Source organism: Lactuca serriola, chromosome 3 (genome assembly GCF_051521515.1).
Source record: "Lactuca serriola cultivar US96UC23 chromosome 3, Lser_US96UC23_V15, whole genome shotgun sequence".
Lineage (NCBI taxonomy): Eukaryota > Viridiplantae > Streptophyta > Magnoliopsida > Asterales > Asteraceae > Lactuca > Lactuca serriola.
Genome location: NC_136410.1, coordinates 24,635,768 through 24,655,969, shown reverse-complemented (window position 1 = coordinate 24,655,969; position 20,202 = coordinate 24,635,768). Strand labels below are relative to the sequence as shown.

Here is a 20,202-nt window from a genome sequence, read left to right as displayed (position 1 = left end):
AGTTAGTGCCCTAAGTGGGGGAGAATTGGAAAATTCTTCGGATGATCGATGAGTATGTGAGATTGTTGAGCTGTCTGGGATTCAGTAGTGTTCTGTCAGCCAAGAGGGTAGGCTGGCATGAGTAAGTGGCAGGCATGCGGGGCGGAATACAGACCAAAGGTACGTATTTACGGAGGCTCTGGGATCAGGCCGGGATTGAGTTGTGTGATGGAGATAGATTTCGGAACCCCTAGAGGGCTAGAACGGTATGCATGGGAAGATTTCCCGGAGTGATAGCTCGGAATGATGAATGCTAGTTGAGCGGTCCGGATAGACTGAAGGCCGATAGGTGTACCAGTCAGGCCGAAGGCTCGGAGAATGGTCCATCTAAACTGAAGGCACTGAGAGCGGTCCAGATTGGCTGAAGGTTATGAGAGTGGTCCAGATTGGCTGAAGGCCTGGTGAGGCGGTCCAGTCATGCTGAAGACTCTGCAGATATTGTTGGATCGGTTCGAGGATATGGTTTGTGTATGTTGCGGTGTGATAGCATTTGAAGGTTTGGCCCCGGGTAGTGATCTTGATTAGTTGAGATAGTGCATGGGCTTGAGGGTCCCTGCGATCAGAGTCAGAGCATGCGTGTTGGATGGATAGCGGTTACGCTATGAAGGAGTGGTGCAACGTTGGGCGAGCACCGTGGCACTTGTCGGAGTGACAAGGCGGCCAAGTGGATTCCTTGGTAAAGGAATGAGAGAGGAGTGTAACTCCAAGAGGGAGTACAAGTTCACAGAAGTGAAAGCGACATATCAGAGTTATGATTAGAGTGATCCGAGTATGGTCATTGAGCAGCATGTTTGCGACAGTGGGATGGAATCACATCCGGTTTGGGATGTCTGCTAAGGTCGCGGAAGGAATTCCGTGGGTATAGAGCCAAGAGGCTTGGAAGGGATGCAGGGAGGGTGTCTCGAGCTCTTAGTGTGATTCTGATAAGGGAAGTGCATATGTAGTAGTGGTTCATCCTGGGGGATGTTTGGAGATGTCATCAGTGTATCGGGTTTTCCCAACCTGAGGGTGCTAGAGCTAGTTCAGCATGTGTATATGATTGCAAGAGGAGAACTCATGAGAGTTGCTCTGAAGAATGTGTCTTTCTTTCAGCAGAATGACTAGAGTTGGACTCAGATCGGGAATCCGGTGGTGCATGGTTATTTCTAGCTCATATGGGTCGAGTGATGGTTGTGATTTGGAGCAGTGTTGCATCATGAGTAGTACTCAGTTGTTAAGTGGAGTTATCAGAGGGTAAAGTCGGTGGCCGGCTTGAGACGGTGATCAGGACACCGCAAGAAAGGAGGAAGTGAGTTCCGGTTTCGATGGTTGTGTTTCGAGGAACCTAGTTGGGTTAATGACAGGTGATGCGTGGCAGGAATATTTCTAAGAGTTAAGTTGTTGCAGGCTTCAAGGACGAAGCCTAATGTAAGTGGGGGAGAATTGTAACATCCCAGAATAGCAAGGGTAAAGTTGAAGGGCTAAAAGAGTAAAATGGGAAAGAGCGACTCGGCGAGTCCACGAGTGGACTCGGCGAGTAGGGTCGCGACTCTAGTCGCGTGTTAAATGACCAACTCGGCGAGTAGCATGGGTGGAGTCGGCAAGTTGGTGCTGAGTGGAGAAAACCCTAAATCCGGAGGTTGAGCCCTATATAAAGAACATTATGTCTCCTCCCCAGCCTCCTTATCACCCCTGGAGTTCCAGAAGCCCTGATTTCGTGAGAAAACACGATTGTTGAGTGAATTGGAGCTTGGAGAAGGGTATTTGGTGCTTTAAGCTTAAAGATTGGAGGCTTGTATCAGGAAGCTTGGGGGAAACAACAATCTACAGTTGGTTGGGCTCATTCCAAGGGTAAGGAACCATTTCTTTAAGCTATTTTATTCATGGGTTCATGTGTGGTGGTTGGTATGGCATCTAAAGTGAGATAGAAGCTTGGATCTGAGGATGCTACTTCAGATCTGAGCTTGTGATGGTCCTATATGTCATAAAGTCCCTGTTGATCAGTGTTTGAAGGAGCTATTTTGTCCCAAACCCTAGCCCTAGAGTGCAAAGTGCCTAGATCTCCTTGGATTCACGTAAAGTTTGCCACTTTACGTGATGGATGGCCTTAGGAAGGGTAGATCTATGGTTTGAATCATTTGCATGGCTTGGAAAGCCTCTGTATGGATTCAGACCCGGTGGTACTCGGCGAGTCACATGGGTGGACTCGGCGAGTTGCTTGAAGATAGGCTGGGACTCGACGAGTTGGAAGAACAACTCGGCGAGTTGGATGCAGATGGCCTAGAACTCGACGAGTTGGAAGAACAAATCGGCCAGTAGGTTGAAGATAGCCTTAGACTCGACGAATCTGTTCTTGGACTCGGCGAGTCTTTTCGAAGAATCCTAATCTTTTCTAGTTGAGCCATGAATCGGTGAGTCAAGGGGATGACTCGGTGAGTTGTGTGAATGGACTCATAGTTGTTGAACTCGGCGAGTCTCGGGGTGGCTCGGCGAGTTGAGTCGTGGTTTGGGGAATTTCTGAGCATGGGGACCCGGCGAGTCATCGGGTTGACTCGGCGAGTAGAGTCAGTCAGGAGTTGACGTTGACCAAGGGTTGACCAGTGGTTTCCAGGGGCATTTTGGTAATTGTTGGATATTATTTTGAGTTTAGTGCTTTGGTGGTCGTCCAGTGGTGGAGATCGTATCAGTGATCGGAGCAGCTTGGGTTATCTGTTCAGTCGGCAGTTTTGAGGTGAGTTATCCTCACTATATCAACAGGGTCTAAGGCACCGAGGCCGGTCCTTATCGGATTGAGATCCGGGTATTTGTTGTTATGTTATTGCTTTGATTTGTTTGCATCCTGGTAGCTAGGATGGTATATGTTAGAGACCTGGTTGAGATAGGTATCCCGAGATGTAGGGTGATGCTATGCTAGTGACCGGTTAGGTCGGTATCCTGGTTAGGATGATGATATGTTATGTGATCTGTTTGATCGGCTTGTTGACTGTGAATTGCTATATGATTGTATGTTTATGTGCACATGGTTGTTTGGACCGGAGTTGGGTTGAGGCAGGTCCTACTTTGTGTTGTAGGCCAAGATACCCAGGGTGGACCGGTTGTCCCGAAGGCCCAGCGAGCGGTCCGGATAGGCTGTAGGCCCCAAGAGGGCGGACCAGACGTGTCGAGGCTCGGAGAGTGGACCAAGCCGACTGAAGGCCCGATGCGGGCGGACCAGTCATACTGTAGACTCAGAGAGTGGACCAGGTGGATTGAAGGCCCGATGCGGGCGGACCAATCACACTGCAAACTCGATGTATGTGGTTAGATTCAGAGAGTGTTCCAGGTGGATTGAAGGCCCGGTGCAGGCGGACCAATCACACTGTAGACTGGAGGTATATGGCTAGACTCGGAGGGTGGACCAGGTGGACTGTTGTCCGGTGCGGCGGACCAGTCCCACAGTAGACCCGAAGTGCATGGTTGTTCTGTGATCGGATATGTTATGGCATGTTATGTGTGTATGGTATATGTGGTTCGTATTTTGGGGATATCTCACTAAGCTTTCGGGCTTACAGTTGTGGTTTAATTTTTTCAGGTTCTTCAGGAGACCGTGGCAAGGCGAAGGCGTGATCGTACCGCTCCTCGTGTTTATATTGTGATGAGATTCTGGGAATACTTAAAATAATATGTATTGAAAACCTTTTTGTAATAACTTTAATGGAATCGGGTTGTTTTCGAAAATTTTAAATTGGTTGAAATTTTTGTTCATTACACTTACCTTATACATCAATTGAATCTTGGAGCTTTTTAGAATTGGATGTTGGTGAGTGGCATTCTTCGGCATGTGGTATTGGGGGCAATAAAATGTTGCTAGACATTCACCATTGTTTATATCAATCTATGATGAGGCATATACAATTGAGAGGTTGAAAGATCTAGTATGCCTCGGAGTCATTATAGAATGATATTGCTAATAGCATATATTCCTGTGTCACACCTTATAACAAGTTACCATCAATTGATTATTTACCAGTATAATCTGATTATTAATATATATCACCACTTGTATTTAATTGGAAAAATATTATTTTGGGAAATAATATTTTATCACTAATTGGGAAATTATTATTTGTTGAAATAATATTTATTAGAGACATAATAACTTATGAAGTGTATCATAAAGTACGATTATTTATAAGTTATATTTATATATCTCATTAAACTACTTAGAGTTTATTAATATATAAATCTGATTTATATAAAAAAGCTAATTATATATAACTATTTTTATACATATATGTTAGAAATCTATTATATAAATGGTAGCCTTTTATATATATATATATATATATATATATATATATATATATATATATATATATATATATATATATAGTTATGAATAAAGAAATAAGCACATCACCTTTTGTCCCATTTGTATTTAGTTTTGTGAGTTTCCATATGATGGGGATAGATTGTTTTTTGGTTTAATATATCTCCCATACACTAGAAAGGAGCATGCTCACTTTAGCTTTATGGTCTTACTTTTGGTATATACGGCACATAAAAGTAAAACTTGCTAGTGTTTTGTGAGATGGATTAGAACTTGTAATTCTTCTTCTTTTGGGACTCCATAACCGTAAGTAATATGCTCCCATAGGGATGCCAATTTTCAAAATCGGAAGCCTCCTCTTCCATCTTACTTGCTTACATTTGGTGCTAAAGAAAAGTCCACTTTTTGCTTCACCTTTGAACATATATTTGTTATATATTTCTAAGGCTTTATGAATAAAAAATTACAAGTTTTATACTAGTATATTATGGTGGCTTCAACTTGCTTGGTAGATACTTCCAGAAAGCTTCTTTTTTATAACTTAAATCCATCTTCATCAACTTCCTAATTGCCAAAAGAACCAAAGTCTTCAAAGGTTGTAATGCTTTACTTATATGGTTGTTTTAATATTTTTAAGTTCTCGCAAAATGATATTTTGGTGGGAATAAAACTAGTTTTATTTTGTTCAAAATTAAAGTCTTCCATTTCTATCTTTGTGTTTATGAAACGATTTTTGATTAAAAACCCAACATTTGGGAGGTTAGCCTTCTGTATTGAGAGCTTAATTAAAAATTTAGACATCAGTGGAGCTACATTGAGCGTAGCTTTCTCTACACTCATCGTAGCATGAAAATCTTTTGTATTCCATATGGAGTTCTGCACTGAGTGTAGAGCAGTGTGCTACTGCGAGCGTAGGTAAGTGCTACGATGAGCGTAACACTGGACCGTTGAATTTTTGGCCATTTTGACTTTTGGACAACTGTGTTGGTATCTAGTCTTAGAAGGGGAAATAGTATTTTTTCCAAAGGAGGATTAATTGTGGGCCAAGACTCTTTTTGAACTAGTTATTACCTTAATTGCTAATTAGGGTTTATTATGTTTATGTTTAGTGTGAGGAGACTCGGTATCATCATCTCGAGTGTGAGGATTATAGTCTCTTCAAATTGAGTGCATTTATCAGTTTGCTATGTATCCCATTGTATATCCCTTGCATAGTAGGATAGAGGTATTGTTAGAGTATATGTATGATAGTTAGCTAGGATAACTCGTTTGTTTCAGACTATCTTCCTAACTACCAGTGCCTTAGAAACTTTGTGACTCTTCTTGATCCAAGTGTGAGTCAAGTGCTTCTGGTAGTATATGCCTCTACCACCTTTCACAAATACTCATACTTGTCCCAAAAATTGTCTCGTGGATTTCAAGTCACTTCCAATACTCCATATGTTGACCGCTAAACATATATATATATATATATATATATATATATATATATATATATATATATATATACACATGTATGTGTCCCATGAGCACATACAACATATTTTCCTAGAATCTACTACGAATTTGCATCTTTAATGACACCTTACCTTACGGATATATCCCATATTAAGCATGTATTAAAATCCTAAACTCTCCTTCTAAGATTATTTTGCCCTCCACCATACTATTAACTGAGGAAGAACTTCTACCAATGATAACTAATTATCATACAGATACAATTGCATGCCTCTAAAATCAAATAGTTCGTCGACTGAAAGATCCGACACGACAATGGTTAGACTCGTACAAGTGCTGAGAAATAGCGCCAAATCAAGCACTTTAAGACTATTTAATTCTGGGATCATGCAACCTAACGTATATGTCAAATAACTAATTAATATCAATATAGGTTCTAAGCAACAATTAATAAGCAATCCCTAGGCTATAAGGCATCTAATTTATCAGCAAATACTAACATGAAATTCCTAAAAGACTTCTTCAAGGATTCCTTCCATTTCGCCCTACTATTTTTTGAGGAAAAACTTCTACCAATATTAACTAATAATTAGATGAATACGATTGCATGCTTGTAAAACCAAACAGTCTGTTGATTGAAAGATTTGGTACTACAACAGTTAGACTCATACAAGAGCTGTGAAATAGTGCCATATCAGGCAATCTAAGACTATTTAATTCTAAGAGAATGAAACCTAATGTATTTTTTAAATAAGTAACTAATATCAATATAGGTTTTAAGCAGCAAATAACAAGCAAATCTCTAAGTTCTAAGGCATCTTATTTATCAGGCAATCCTAAGCAGCAATTATTGAAAAGATCCCTAGCCTACATACTGACATGTATTTCTAAATTTTCACACATATAAGTAATCATAACAATATGGATATCAGTAATTTAAATTTTAACATATCAGTAATCCATACACATCTCTTCTGTAGAAGAAGATCTTAGGGGTTCTTCGCTTTGATTGTTCCTGTTAGAACCGTCATTATCTATTGATGTAGTTCTTTAAATCAATCTTACCCTAACATTATTTACAAGTCTGATTTTTAGCAGGTTTTTAAACAAACATAATCATGTCCATGGATGATTCCCAGTATCTCCAACAACATTGGATCGACAATGAGAATTCCCATATTGTACACTCAGGATTATGAAGTCTGGACGCATCACTTTGAAGACTACGTGATTGGTTCAGAAGACAACGGATACTTGATTTGGGAGGCGATAACAGTTGGTCCATTCGCTCATTCAACCACTTCAAGAGTTGTCTAAACTCAAAAGGAGTACAATCAACTCGTTAATGATGTGAAAGACATAACCCAAGATGAGAAAGAAAAGTTTCTGTGCAACATCAAAGCCTTAAGGATGATTAGGTTTGCTTTACAATTGGACACGTTTCAATTGGTGAGTTGATGCACAACAGCGAAGGAGATATGGGATATGTTGAAGGATCTATATTCCACAGATGAAGATCTTGAGCATTCCATCCAAACTTTATTGCTCTCGGAATTTGGTGACTTTAAGCAGAAGCCTAAAGAGAAGCTCATTCAAGCTTTCGATCGCTTTAATCATCTTTTTAGTAAAACGATAAAGCATAGGATAGAAAGGAAATTCATTGAACCAAAGGTCACATTTATGAATGGCCTTAGAACCGAATGGATGGCGGTGGTGTCCACTGTGAAAGCACACGAACAATTCAAGTCTTACTCTCTTGCAAAGCTAGTGGGAATATTGAAGTCACATGAGAGTGCAATATCTAAAGAAATGAGCGTGGTTTCTGGCATGGGATCGTTAGCTCTAATCTCAAAAGGAAAGAATGCTGCTGAAGAAGAAGAAGATTTAGATCATTATGAGTATGATCTAACAAGTGAATATTTTGCATTAATGGTGTCCAATCCCAAGAAGTTCATCAAAAGAAGATTCCCAGCCAATAAGAACCGAAACTGGCAGGGAAGCTACAGTACTGAGAAAGTGAAGGAGGAACCGAAGAGTAAATCACATACAGAAGAACCAAAGAAGGAAGCCAAACTTGGCGGTGACTCAGGCTTTAATTGTCACTACTATAGAGGCAAAAACCACTTTGCCAAAGATTGTATACTGAGAAAGAAGTCTGAAAAGAAGGAAGAGGATGATGAGGAAGCAAGCCTTCTACGCCGATTGGATGAAATCAAGAAAAAGAAAGCTAGATCTCATAACACAATGAATGCTTTAATTGTGCAGGGAAATACTGTTGATGATGAATTTGGCGGTGTTGGAGTTTGGTCGACTGATTCAGAAGATGAGGAAGTAAGGAAGCCCACTCATGGCAACGCTTTGTTAGTGAAAGAAGGAAAAGTTGCTGGAAAGTGTCTAATGGTGACTTCTAAGGTGTCACAAAAGAGAGGTTATACCACTGATGGGGGACGAGATGAAGCGAAAGAGCGAGAAGATAGGTGTTTTGCAGCGAAACATGTCAATGTGCAGATCAATGAATGCGATGAGTTGATCAAGAAGGTACAATCTATTCTTGTTTCTTTAAATATCCCCATCACAAACTATGAAAAGGAACCGAATGGATTAAAATCTAAATTTTCTAGTATAAGTGGTAGTTTATCTCAAACTCGCGTCACAAACTCTAACCTAACTGATCAAATCAGCAGGGTATCATCGAAGAGTGAGGAAAGGCGTATTTGGATAAAGAAAAAGGAGAAGGAGTTGATTAAGTCTAGGGATGAAACAATTTATTTGCAAAGAGATAATTTAAAGCTTTTGAAACAACGTAATGTTTTTTGTTTAATTGCTAAAAGATTGTATTCCAACATTACTCAACTGCATCTTAATTGTGATATAGGAAAGAAGATACATCGTATGATTTTACCCTTCCTTGAGTTCAAGGAGGATGAAATCGATGCCGATGCATACAACTATGAAAATGTTGTTTCTTCTGATGATATCTCTCCCTCTTACAAAATTGGTCTTGACAAAATAGAGTCCTTCATAAAGTTAAAAGACCATAAGGACATGCTCAAAATTTTGTTGGATGAAAATGACAAACTAAAGGTCAAAACCGAAATTGTACAGAAATTTGACTCTATGAATGCCAAGTTGAGTTCAGAAAATAAAATTGATATTGAAAACACTTCTGAATTCAATAACGATGATGATATGAGTGAAATATCTGTAGAAGATGAGGTGGACTGTTCTGAATTTGTCAAGAGCGAACCCAAAACCATTAAAAATCTTATTTCTAAAAATTTTGTTGAGTTCGCTCGCTCATCAAAATACAAGACTAAAGTCCTCAAGGCAAAAGCTGTTGTATATCAAAAGATACAAACAACTCCAAATAAGTTTACACAGTTCAAGGAGTTACACAGCAACAAACAACCGAACTAACGACATTAGTAGAAGAAGATAATGTTGATGGTTGTGATGAGTTTTTCTGGTCAGCACCGATAGATAATACTGATGGAACAAAATGTCTGTTTCAGAAAACATCATGGAGAGTGAAAGGTAGGTATGTGGCAGAACCACTTAATGATCCTACTTGATTTGATGCGCCGAGTACAAGTGGTACTAAAATTGACTCAGACGATCCAATCAAGCTGTCAAGTGAAACCTCTTCTCTAAAGAGCGAGAGTCATGCTCAAGTACCAAAACGAAAGGCCAACATCCATAAAACTCCAAAACAAGTGTTAGAGAGAAAGCATCAACGAAATTTAAGATACAAGAAGAATCTCACTAAAAGGAAGCAGTGTTGGCGATCTCAAAATCCTAATTACGTTCGCTATGAAAAAGCTTCTAAATCAAAAAAAGAAACAAAAACAAACTCAGCTCCTCATAGTCCTCAGAATCAGGACAACCGAAAGATAAGTTTCGGTCCTCAGAATCAGGACAAACGAAAAGGAAGCTTCGGTCCTCAATGTGTCAGAAACCGAAAGGATGGTTTCGGTCCTAAATCATCCATTGATAGGAACCGAAGGGAAGGTAGTTTCGGCTCCCAACCAAGTGAGGGCAATAATCAAAAGTCTTACACTAACACCAAATCTCATCCTTCTTATTCACATTCACATAATGATAGAAAAGGTAACGGAAAGCTCCTTCCAGAAGTTGAAAAGAAGATGGAGTTTGTTTCCAAAGTGAAGAACTGAAAGATTGCTGACGTCAAATCAAAAACTGAATCTAAAAAGGTCAAATCTAATAAAATAAAAGTTTACACCATAATAAGAAAAGATGAAACAAATCTAATAAAAAGAACCTTTATGGTCGATGTTTCTCTTACTATTCCCTGTTATGTAAAAGGCTTACAAGGACCCAAGAAACTTTGGGTTCCTAAATCTACTTAACTTTTGCAGGCTATGCATGACGATCAGTTCGATGATGAATGGTATATAGATAGTGGCTGCTCGCATCACATGACAGGAAGAAAGGAAGATCTGAGGGAATTTCGGTCTCCTCAAGATGGTGGATGTGTCAAGTATGGTAATAATTCTTTTGGCACAATCAAAGGCTATGGCATGATTACCAATGGTGATTTTTCAATTCGAAAAGTGGCGTATGTTGAAGGTCTTCAACACAACCTCATAGAGTCTCTTAACAGGTGGTCGACACTGGATTAAAGGTTTCGTTCGATGACAATGGCTCAGAGATCATTAAATAGAAGACGAATAACATCTTGCTGAAATCAAAACGAAAAGGAGAGATGTACCCTTTGAATCTCAATCCAATACGAGGAAAACCAGGAGTTTGCTTGCTCACAAAGGCTCATTCAGAAGAAAGCTGGCTATGGCACCGAAGACTCTCCCATCTCAATTTTAAATACATCAACAAACTGGTGCTTGGGGATCACGTTCGAAGTCTTCCTGTTATGAAGTTCGATAAAGAAAACATGTGTGCCGCATGTGAAATGGGAAAGCAAAGTCGGCAGATTCATCCCTCTCGAATCAACACAAAAGTTATTGAACCACTCGAATTACTGCACATTGATTTATGCGGTCCTTCCTCAATCGACAACATTGGGGGTAACAAGTACATACTTGTCATAGTGGATGATTTCTCTCGATTTACCTGGGTTTTCTTTTTGAGGCAAAAATTAGAGGCTACTCCCAAGCTTAGAATCTTTATCAAGCAGGTAGAAGTTCAGCTGCGAAAGGTAGTTCTAAATATCAGAAGCGACAACGGTTGGAGTTCAAGAACAAAGATTTTGAAGATTTTCTTGGAGAAAAGGGAACCACTCACAACTTCTCTGATCCATATACTCCATAAAAGAACGGAATTCTCGAAAGGCGAAACCGATCTTTATGTGAAGTGGCCCGAACTATGCTTAGCTTCGCCTCTTTACCTCTATACTTCTGGGCTGACGCCATTGCTGCTGCATGCTTTACGCAGAACATATCTTATCTCAACAAACATTTCTCAATCACTCCCTATGAGATCTTGAACAATTGAAATCCCAATGCAAAATTTTTTCATGAGTTCGGTTCAAGATGCTTCATCTTCAATTCAAAGGAGCTCCGAAACAAGTTTGATGTCAAAGCAGACGAAGGAATCTTTCTGGGTTATTCCTTAACCTCCAAAGCATATAGAGTTCTCAACAAGCATTCGAAGAAAATAAAGGAGACCTATTATGTTACCTTCGATGATAACTATGTCAAGAAACTTAAGACAACCGAAGGCTTAGTGGAGGAAATACTTCCCATTTCTGGTCAAGTTACGGTACCCATTTCAAATCTCTTTGAGCAGTACATGCTGTTATTTGATGAACCAGAAACGCCCATTCACTCTGAATCTAAAGCTCTAGACAACAAGGTAGATCACCTGAAGAAGATAATCGATGATGCTGCAAAGAAAATGACAGTTGAACAACCTCAAGCAGACGAACATTCTAACTCAACGAACCTCCCAGAGACAGTTCTTATGTTCAGGGGGAGGGTTCGTCTCATCCAAATAACCAAAATTCATCATTCCAAGGGGAGAGTCCATCATCATCAACACCAACCGAAACCCAAGTCTAGGGAAAGTATTCTGAGCCTGAACCGGAGGAAGTATCATCATTCGAGGGGGAGAATGCAAATTCAAATGATGATGATATTTAATCAGAACTCGATGAAGAAGTGGATGCTGAACTGGATCCCTCTTATGATCCTAATTACCCACCACTCACCAAATGGACCAAAGACCATCCTCAAACACATATTATTGGTAAACCATCAGAAAAAGTTCTCACACGATCATAACTAAAAGCGAAACAAACTGCACTATTCTCTAAAGTGGAATTTTGCATGTTTAATTCTTTCGTCTCAAAGGTTGAACCGAAGACGATCAACACTACACTCGATCATTCTGATTCGGTACAGGCGATGCAGGACAAACTCAATGAGTTCGAGCGAAACAAAGTGTGGAGACTGATTCCAACACCAGAGGATGCTTCTGTGGTTGGACTAAAGTGGGTTTTCAGGAACAAAATGGACAAGGAAAGAAACGTAATTCACAACAAGGCAATATTGGTCGTGAAAGGTTATTGTTAAGAAGAAGGAATTGATTATGAAGAGACCTTCGTTCCCGTAGCTAGACTGGAGTCAGTTCGTATTTTTCTTGCTTATGCTGAACACAAGAACCTTGAAGTATACCAAATGGATGTGAAGTGTACCTTCTTAAATGGAGAACTAGAAGAGAGGGTGTATGTAGAGCAACCACCGGGTTCCATGAACGAAAAGTATCCAGGTCACTGCAACATTTTGGACAAGGCAGTCTATAGTCTCAATCAAGCACCAAGGGCATGGTATGAAACTCTCACTAAATTTCTTAAAATGTCCAAGTTTAAGCAAGGTTGGGTTGACCCAACCTTCTTTCGAAAGAAAGAGGGTGACCACCTTATGATAGTTTAAATTTACGCCGATGACAACATCTTTGGCTCTACGAATCCCAACTTAACAGCTAAATTTAGGAAGTTGATGGAGACTAAATATGACAACCCGAAATTTCTATTCTATACAAACATGTCAGGTCAATAGAAGTCAGAGCAGTTGCTGTTAATTTTCAAACTTTTTTGAATAAGTTTGAGTATTTTAGGATTAACACTTTAGGAGATATCATGAGAGAGGATGCCCTAGAGTATTTTGAGAATCTTATAAGTTTCAAAACCCCAAGAGTTTGAAGTTTACGGCTCAAATGATATTTTTAGACCAAAAACTCAACGGACTATATAAAGGGCACTTAGCCATTTTTAGTTCATTTCTTCAATTTCAACTAGAGAAAAGCCCAAATTCTCTCCAAAGGATCTTCAATCTTTTGCTCCGGATTGTAAGTACTTCTACCTTAGAGTGTTTTAAAGCTTACTGCATGATTAGATATGATAGAAATCACTCAAGAATCACAAGAAGAAGGAGTTTACGGCTCAAGATCCTCTTGGACCGTAAACTCTATTTTGGGTGCCAAAGTACTCCCAAGTCTTCCCTTATGCTTAGAAACTAGTATGGAACCCTTCCCTGATGGTTTAGGTACATGAAAAACACCTTAAGACCCCCTTGTATATGTGTTTACGGTTTGGGGATCTCCCAAAACCGTAAACACCCCAAAGTGATTATAAATGGGCCATATTCCTTCCTGATGCCTTGAATCAAGCCTAGACTTTTACCTTGAAGTGTTTAGGACTTGAAAACATCATAAAACCGTCTTCCATAGGATTTTACGGCAGAAAACTCATGGAGAAATGGTCCATGGACCGTAAACTCCATTTAAGAGTGTATTGATGCCACAAAACATTTCCTAAGGCTTAAACATGAAGTAGGAATGCTTGGAATGACTTAGAAGACTCCAAACCAACAAATGGTCAAAAGAGTGTGAGCTTACGGCCGTAAACTCAAGAGTTTACAACTGTAAACTCTTTTGTTAGGGACCACAAAACCATAAACTCCATAATGGAGTTTTCCTTGAACCCCAAGCACACTAGCCTTTCCCTACAACACTTAGATGCAATCCTTGGGACTTATAACACTTGTATGAGGTGCTTAGCATGTCCTAGTGTGTCTTAACTTTGTTTATTAGTTGTTTAAATACTAATTGGATACATATATGTGATATTATATGTTAACTAGGATCATAGAGTGTGTTCAAGTCTTCACTTGACACCTAGCAATACTACATCTTTAGTTCATCCAAACCACAAACTACAGGTGAGTTCATACCCCTTGAATTAACCTTTTAAATGTTTCTAAATGATTTTAAATAGTTTATGGGGGGGATACAGGTTGAATCATGCTAGTTATTATATCAATCACATGTGATTAATAACTAACATGCAAATGGATTTACTATACATTAACTGTTTTACCAAACATATTTCTTCAAATGTTTATCTTAAACATTTTTATATGCTTAAAACTCTTTATTAAACTGTTTATTATACACTGTATGTTTCATTTCAAACTCTTTTACAATCGTGTTTCAAACAAAGGTTTCTTTATACTTAAACTATTTTATCAAACAAATACTTTCAAACCGTTTTATAAACTGACATCAAGTCGATCTTTTCTTAGATATAAATCTTTTTCAAAGGTTTTACAAAAATTATTTTATGCTTTTATATTATCAAATGCATGCCCATATATATGTATAGCTATATAAGCAATGCTTGAAGGACTTAGGAAGGCTACTCACTTTATTTCCTTTTCCTCGTTCGGATGTGGCTATGGGGTATTGGTTATCCGTCCGAATGTCGTCTAAATATTAGTTATATAGCATGTATACATAAAAGTTTTCCTTTCAGTCAGTTCTGTAACTTTGGATAGCAAAGGTATACTTCAGGTTATACATGTACATTATTAGTAACTATTATGGGTAGAGTTAGGAGATACTACTTACCATTTCTAGTACAAGGAATCATCACAAGAGTCAGTTCATTCATGAGTCTATAATAATATATTACATGTTACATGAGTATGTTTACATAGATTCGCTTACATGAGTATGTTTACATAGATACACTTACATGAGTACGTTTACATAAATACACTTACATGGATACACTTAATTGAGTACACTTACATGTATACACTTACTTGATTACACTTACATGGATACACTTACTTGGATACCTTTACATAGATACTTTGTTAAAAGCATGCCTGTATATGTATAGTTATATAAGTAATGTTTAAAGGACTTAGGAAGGCTAACCCGCTTTATTTCCTTTTCCTCGTTGGGATGTGGTCTGGTAGGGTATCGAGTATCCATCCGAAGGTCGTCTAAATATTAGTTATATATCATGTGTATATATACGGACATAATAGTTCTAGTTAGTCAGTTCAGTACCTTTGGGTAGCAAAGGTATACGTTCATATATCCCTAGTAAGCTATTATAGGTATAGTTTGGGTTTATATATGATTTGGTAATAAATATGGATTTCGACTTAGCGATTCGTTGCGGAAGTCACCTTTAGTTCCAAATGTAGAATAGGGACTACCAATCATATTATTACTTACTTACAACGGGTCTCGTGAGAAGACTACTTACTTACTAGACGGGACTAACCATTCCGGCACCCAACTGTTAGCAACAGAGGTAATGAACATCTACGGATGCCTACGGTTAATACTTATACTAGGAGTACCTTTATAGGACTAACCATTCCTACACCCTGTTGTTGGATACAGAGGATAATGAACTTCTACGGATGCCTACGATTAATACTTATACTAGGAGTACCTTTACGAGACTAACCATTCCTACACCCTGCTGTTGGATACATAGGATGAACATCTATGGATGCCTACGGTTAATACTTATATTAGGGTACCTTTACGGGACTAACTATTCCTACACCCTACTGTTAGCTACAGAGGAAAATGAACATCTACGGACGTCCAAGGTTATTACTATTTCGGCAGTCGCGATGTTGGGTTGATCCTAATACAAAAGGATAAACACTTACATGGCTATATTTTTCATGTTACTTTTATTTTGTGATACATTCACATAAACGATGAGGTAGACTATATATATATATATATATATATATATATATATATATATATATATATATATATATTGTTAATAGTAGTCATACAAGGGAAAAACCATCTTTGTTACTTTCAAAACTGTTAGGTCTTGGTAGAAGATTTCATCTATACTAATAGGAATCATAGGGATTTCTAGGGTTGTTCAAACGCTTTCCATTACTTATAAACATTTCCACACTTGTACGAACTTTCTTTCAAAACAATGTCAAAACTTTCATTACAAGTTTTACAAATCAAAGACACATTAATACTTATGAATTCACCAGCTTTTTGGCTGATACTCGCTTTCAAAATAACTTGTATTCTCAGGTCACAAATAGACAGGTACGGCAACTAGATTTTGTGAAGACGGAGCTGTTCAGACTCGTATTTTATTTTGATTGTTCATTTTGTTGTCTTATACTGTGAAAGAACACACTTGTAACTAAAATTATACTATTAATGCAATGGTTGATGTTGTTGCTTGTTTACTACTTTGCATTGTTGTGATACATTACATGACGTCCTCCGCCCCAGAACGTTTCCGCCGTTCTGGTTTTGGGGTGTGACAGATTGGTATCAGAACATTGTTTATAGTGAATTAAGTATATCAACCCATAAAAGATATACTAACTATAAATACACTGGGATTAAAACACTCTGTCTGAGAGTATATACTTTTAAATAATAAAATATTTAAGTAAGTATACGTGCCTGCATTCATACAAAAATTGGTGTCACAACGACAAGAACAAAAGGATTACGATTGTTGAATATCACAGGTAAGCTCGGGGATGTATGGTCAGTCTTGGGAGTGGCATAGCCTGATCAACTATGATGTTTCGGGGAGTGATTAGCACATGCCCAAGAATGGTTTTGATGTGTCAACAAGTCTAAAAACTTACCAACACCACTACAATGAGAACATTATAACAGAACCTAAGTCTAAAATACCATAGGGGTGTTTTGTGTTACTATAATTACTTACTTAAGAACTAAAAAGGATCTTCATTACTAAGTTGATAGTTGCTAAGTGGATACTAAGGCTATATGTAACTAGGATGTTATAGACTTAGAATCTGTGAAATTTTTGCTTTACCCCTGTTCCTTGTGAATTTGGAGTTAAGGTCACTTATTCGAAGGACTATCCTGTGTTGATTACATATGACTGATAACATGGCTGGACTCCATCCCCACGGCAACCCATACCTTCCAAACGAAGTCATTGCTGGATGGTTTGGAGAAGAACCAGAGAATGATTATCTGATCCCTTTGAATGATCACCACGATGAAGACCTTTCAGATGGTGCTAACTCCGAACCCGAAGTTGAGAACCTGCCCCAAGTAGCTCCCATTCCAAATCCTAACCCTCGTCCGAATTTTCATGGTCCGACGCCTCCTTGGGTTGAATGCTTGGAAACATGGAGCGAAGATCAAGACCAACCTATGTCGTTTAATGGAGATCGAAGCTTCTACAACGTAAACGAAGGGAGCTTAGCTGATAGAGTTCTACCAATCCTGATCCGTAGAGTTACTCGAAGCGAAATTTAGGGCAGGAAGGCTCTCCAACGTATCACAGAGGTAGATGCCAACGCAGGAATGCATACCATTCACACCAATCGCCTTGAACACACTCACGAGAGATCTGATAGAAACCATGAAACCCTGCTACAAGCCCTAGCTGAAACTCGAGCTGAAGTCATAGAGCTCCGAGTACGTCAGAGGGTGTACGAAAGACACCTACTTGATGTGGAACGTTAACTAGCTGAACTAAGGGTTCACCATAGGGGTGACCATCGCCATCAGGAGATACTTTACTTTCCTTCGTTGTTTTAAAGATCCATGTTCCTGCCTATGTTCTGTGTAGGACTTTCCTATGTGACTACCGTGTACTGTAAGTACTTTTAGTTAGACCTTTATGCTGTCAAGGACTTTTTCTACTCCAGATGTGATGTAAGACCTACTGCAGGGTCAATTTTTCCTGAACTTATTACATCTTAAACATCGATGATATTGACAGCCGGCTAACTTCCGTGTCACTCTTTGTTCAAATGCTTTCATCAAACCTTCATTGGAGTCTATCTGAAACATGCTTTAGTCAAGTCATTGGACTATAGTAATTTAACTCCGGAGACATTTCCAAGTCTCTTTCAATGGTTGGATCATGTTATTCACCAACCAATGATACCTCGGCTTGAACGAAAAACGTCTTTAAACCATTCTACGAACTTACTTGTACTCCTTACTAAGGACTGCATAATAGGGATGTAGGCCGGACCTTCGTAAACATACTTCAATTCCGTACTAGGACTACATCATAAGGATGTAGGTCAAACCTTCGAGATCATACTCTTACTCTTTCATTGAACGATCGACGTACATCCAGGGTCAATAGTAGCCTTTGCTATGAAATCTCAGTTCCTCAAAAAAGATTCATAAGAAGATTATTGTCATGACTTTCCTCTCTTATACATTCCCGAGTTATATATAACGAAGACCTGGTAGACAATAGAATGTGAGATTTCTAACGTAGTTTCTTTTCCTCGTTGGGATGTGGGACTAGAGTAGAATCACACATTTTATTATCCGCCCCACCTTGATTATATCATAACGTGTATGAGCTAAGTTTTCATGTATAGTAACTCCTCTCTTCGCCTGAATCAAAATGATACAAGAAATGTCCGGACAGTTTAATCACTACTCAGCAACAGAATGAAAAGACCAAGCTTCTCACCTTTGGGAGCTCTGGTCTTATTCTTCAAGAAGACAGAATCCAGAGTGTGCGATCATACCGGCACTGATGCACCGGATCCCATCAGAACTCCACAGTTAAGCATGCATGGGCGAGAGTAACACTAGTATGGGTGACATTTTGGAAGTCCTCGTGGCGCAGACCTCAACAGGACTTCCATTAGAAATCATCACTCTCTGCCTCGCATAGATGAATCAGTTGACCAACCGCAAGGAACTATTTACCTTTCAGAAATAGACCTAAGATCCGAATATCACCAATTACGAGTGTTAGTGAAGGTTTTCCCGAGGACAATCTTCCAAACTCGAGGCGGAAACTGTGAGTCCGTAGTGATAACCTTGGATACGACGAATACGACCATAGTATTCATGAACGTAATGAATAGGGTATGCCATTCTTGCTTGGATCAGTTCGTCATTGTCCTTGTAAATGACTTATTTATCTACTCTCGTAGTAAGAAATGGAAAGGAAACATCCACAACTTAACCTACCCCACGAACTTAGTAACGTACATTTATCCCTTCACGTCTCAAACCTGAAAACGTACCTTTCCGTCAGGACTCTTGTAATCCCACTCGACGAGACCAAGATAAGCAAGAGCCTCACCTACGTGGAAGAAATGTAGTGTCCATGGACCAAGAGGTCATGAGAACGATTCATAGTTGTTTGCCTTTAGTGGAGGTCCGCTGGGATGCCAACCAAGGACCCGAATTCACTTGGGAGCGTGAGAATCTATCATTTAGGAAGTATCCCCACTTCTCGGCTTGATTATTCATGCCTACTTTCTTACCTAAATTCTAATTTCGGGACGAAATTCCTTCTAACGGGGGGATGATGTGACAACCTGAAATTTCTATTATGTACAAACATGTCAGGTCAATAGAAGTCAGACTAGTTGCTGTTAATTTTCAGACATTTTAGAATAAGTTTGAGTATTTTAGGATTAACACTTTAGGTGATATCAGGAGAGAGGATAACCTAGAGTATTTTGTTCATCTTATAAGTTTCAAAACCCCAAGAGTTTGAAGTTTATGGCTCAAATGATATTTTTGGACCAAAAACTCAATGGACTATATAAAGGGCACTTAGCCATTTTTAGTTCATTTCTTCATTTTCAACTAGAGAAAAGCCCGAATTCTCTCCCAAGGATCTTCAATATTTTGCTCCGGATTGTAAGTACTTCTACCCTAGAGTGTTTCAAAGCTTACTACATGATTAGATATGATAGAAATCACTCAAGAATCACAAGAAGGAGTTTACGGCCCAAGATCCTCTAGGACCGTAAACACTATTTTGGGTGTCAAAGTACTCCCAAGTCTTCCCTTATGCTTAGAAACTAGTATGGAACCCTTCCATGATGGTTTAGGCACATGAAAAACATCTTAAGACCCCCTTATATATATATATATATGTGTGTGTGTGTGTGTGTGTGTGTTTACGGTTTGGGGATCTCCCAATACCGTAAACACCCCAAAGTGATTATAAATGGCCCATATTCCTTCCTTATGCCTTGAATCAAGCCTAGACTTTTACCTTGAAGTGTTTAGGACTTGAAAACATCATAAAACCATGTTCCATAGGAGTTTACGGCAGCAAAATCATGGAGAAATGATCCATGGACCGTAAACTCCATTTAGGAGTGTAT

At 39.0% G+C, this 20,202-nt stretch overlaps 1 pseudogene; it reads left to right on the top strand.

Moving 5' to 3' along the window:
• The first annotated feature begins 18,583 nt into the window (after positions 1–18,583).
• Positions 18,584–18,701, top strand: LOC145096536 (5S ribosomal RNA; annotated as a pseudogene).
• Positions 18,702–20,202: the final 1,501 nt, after the last annotated feature.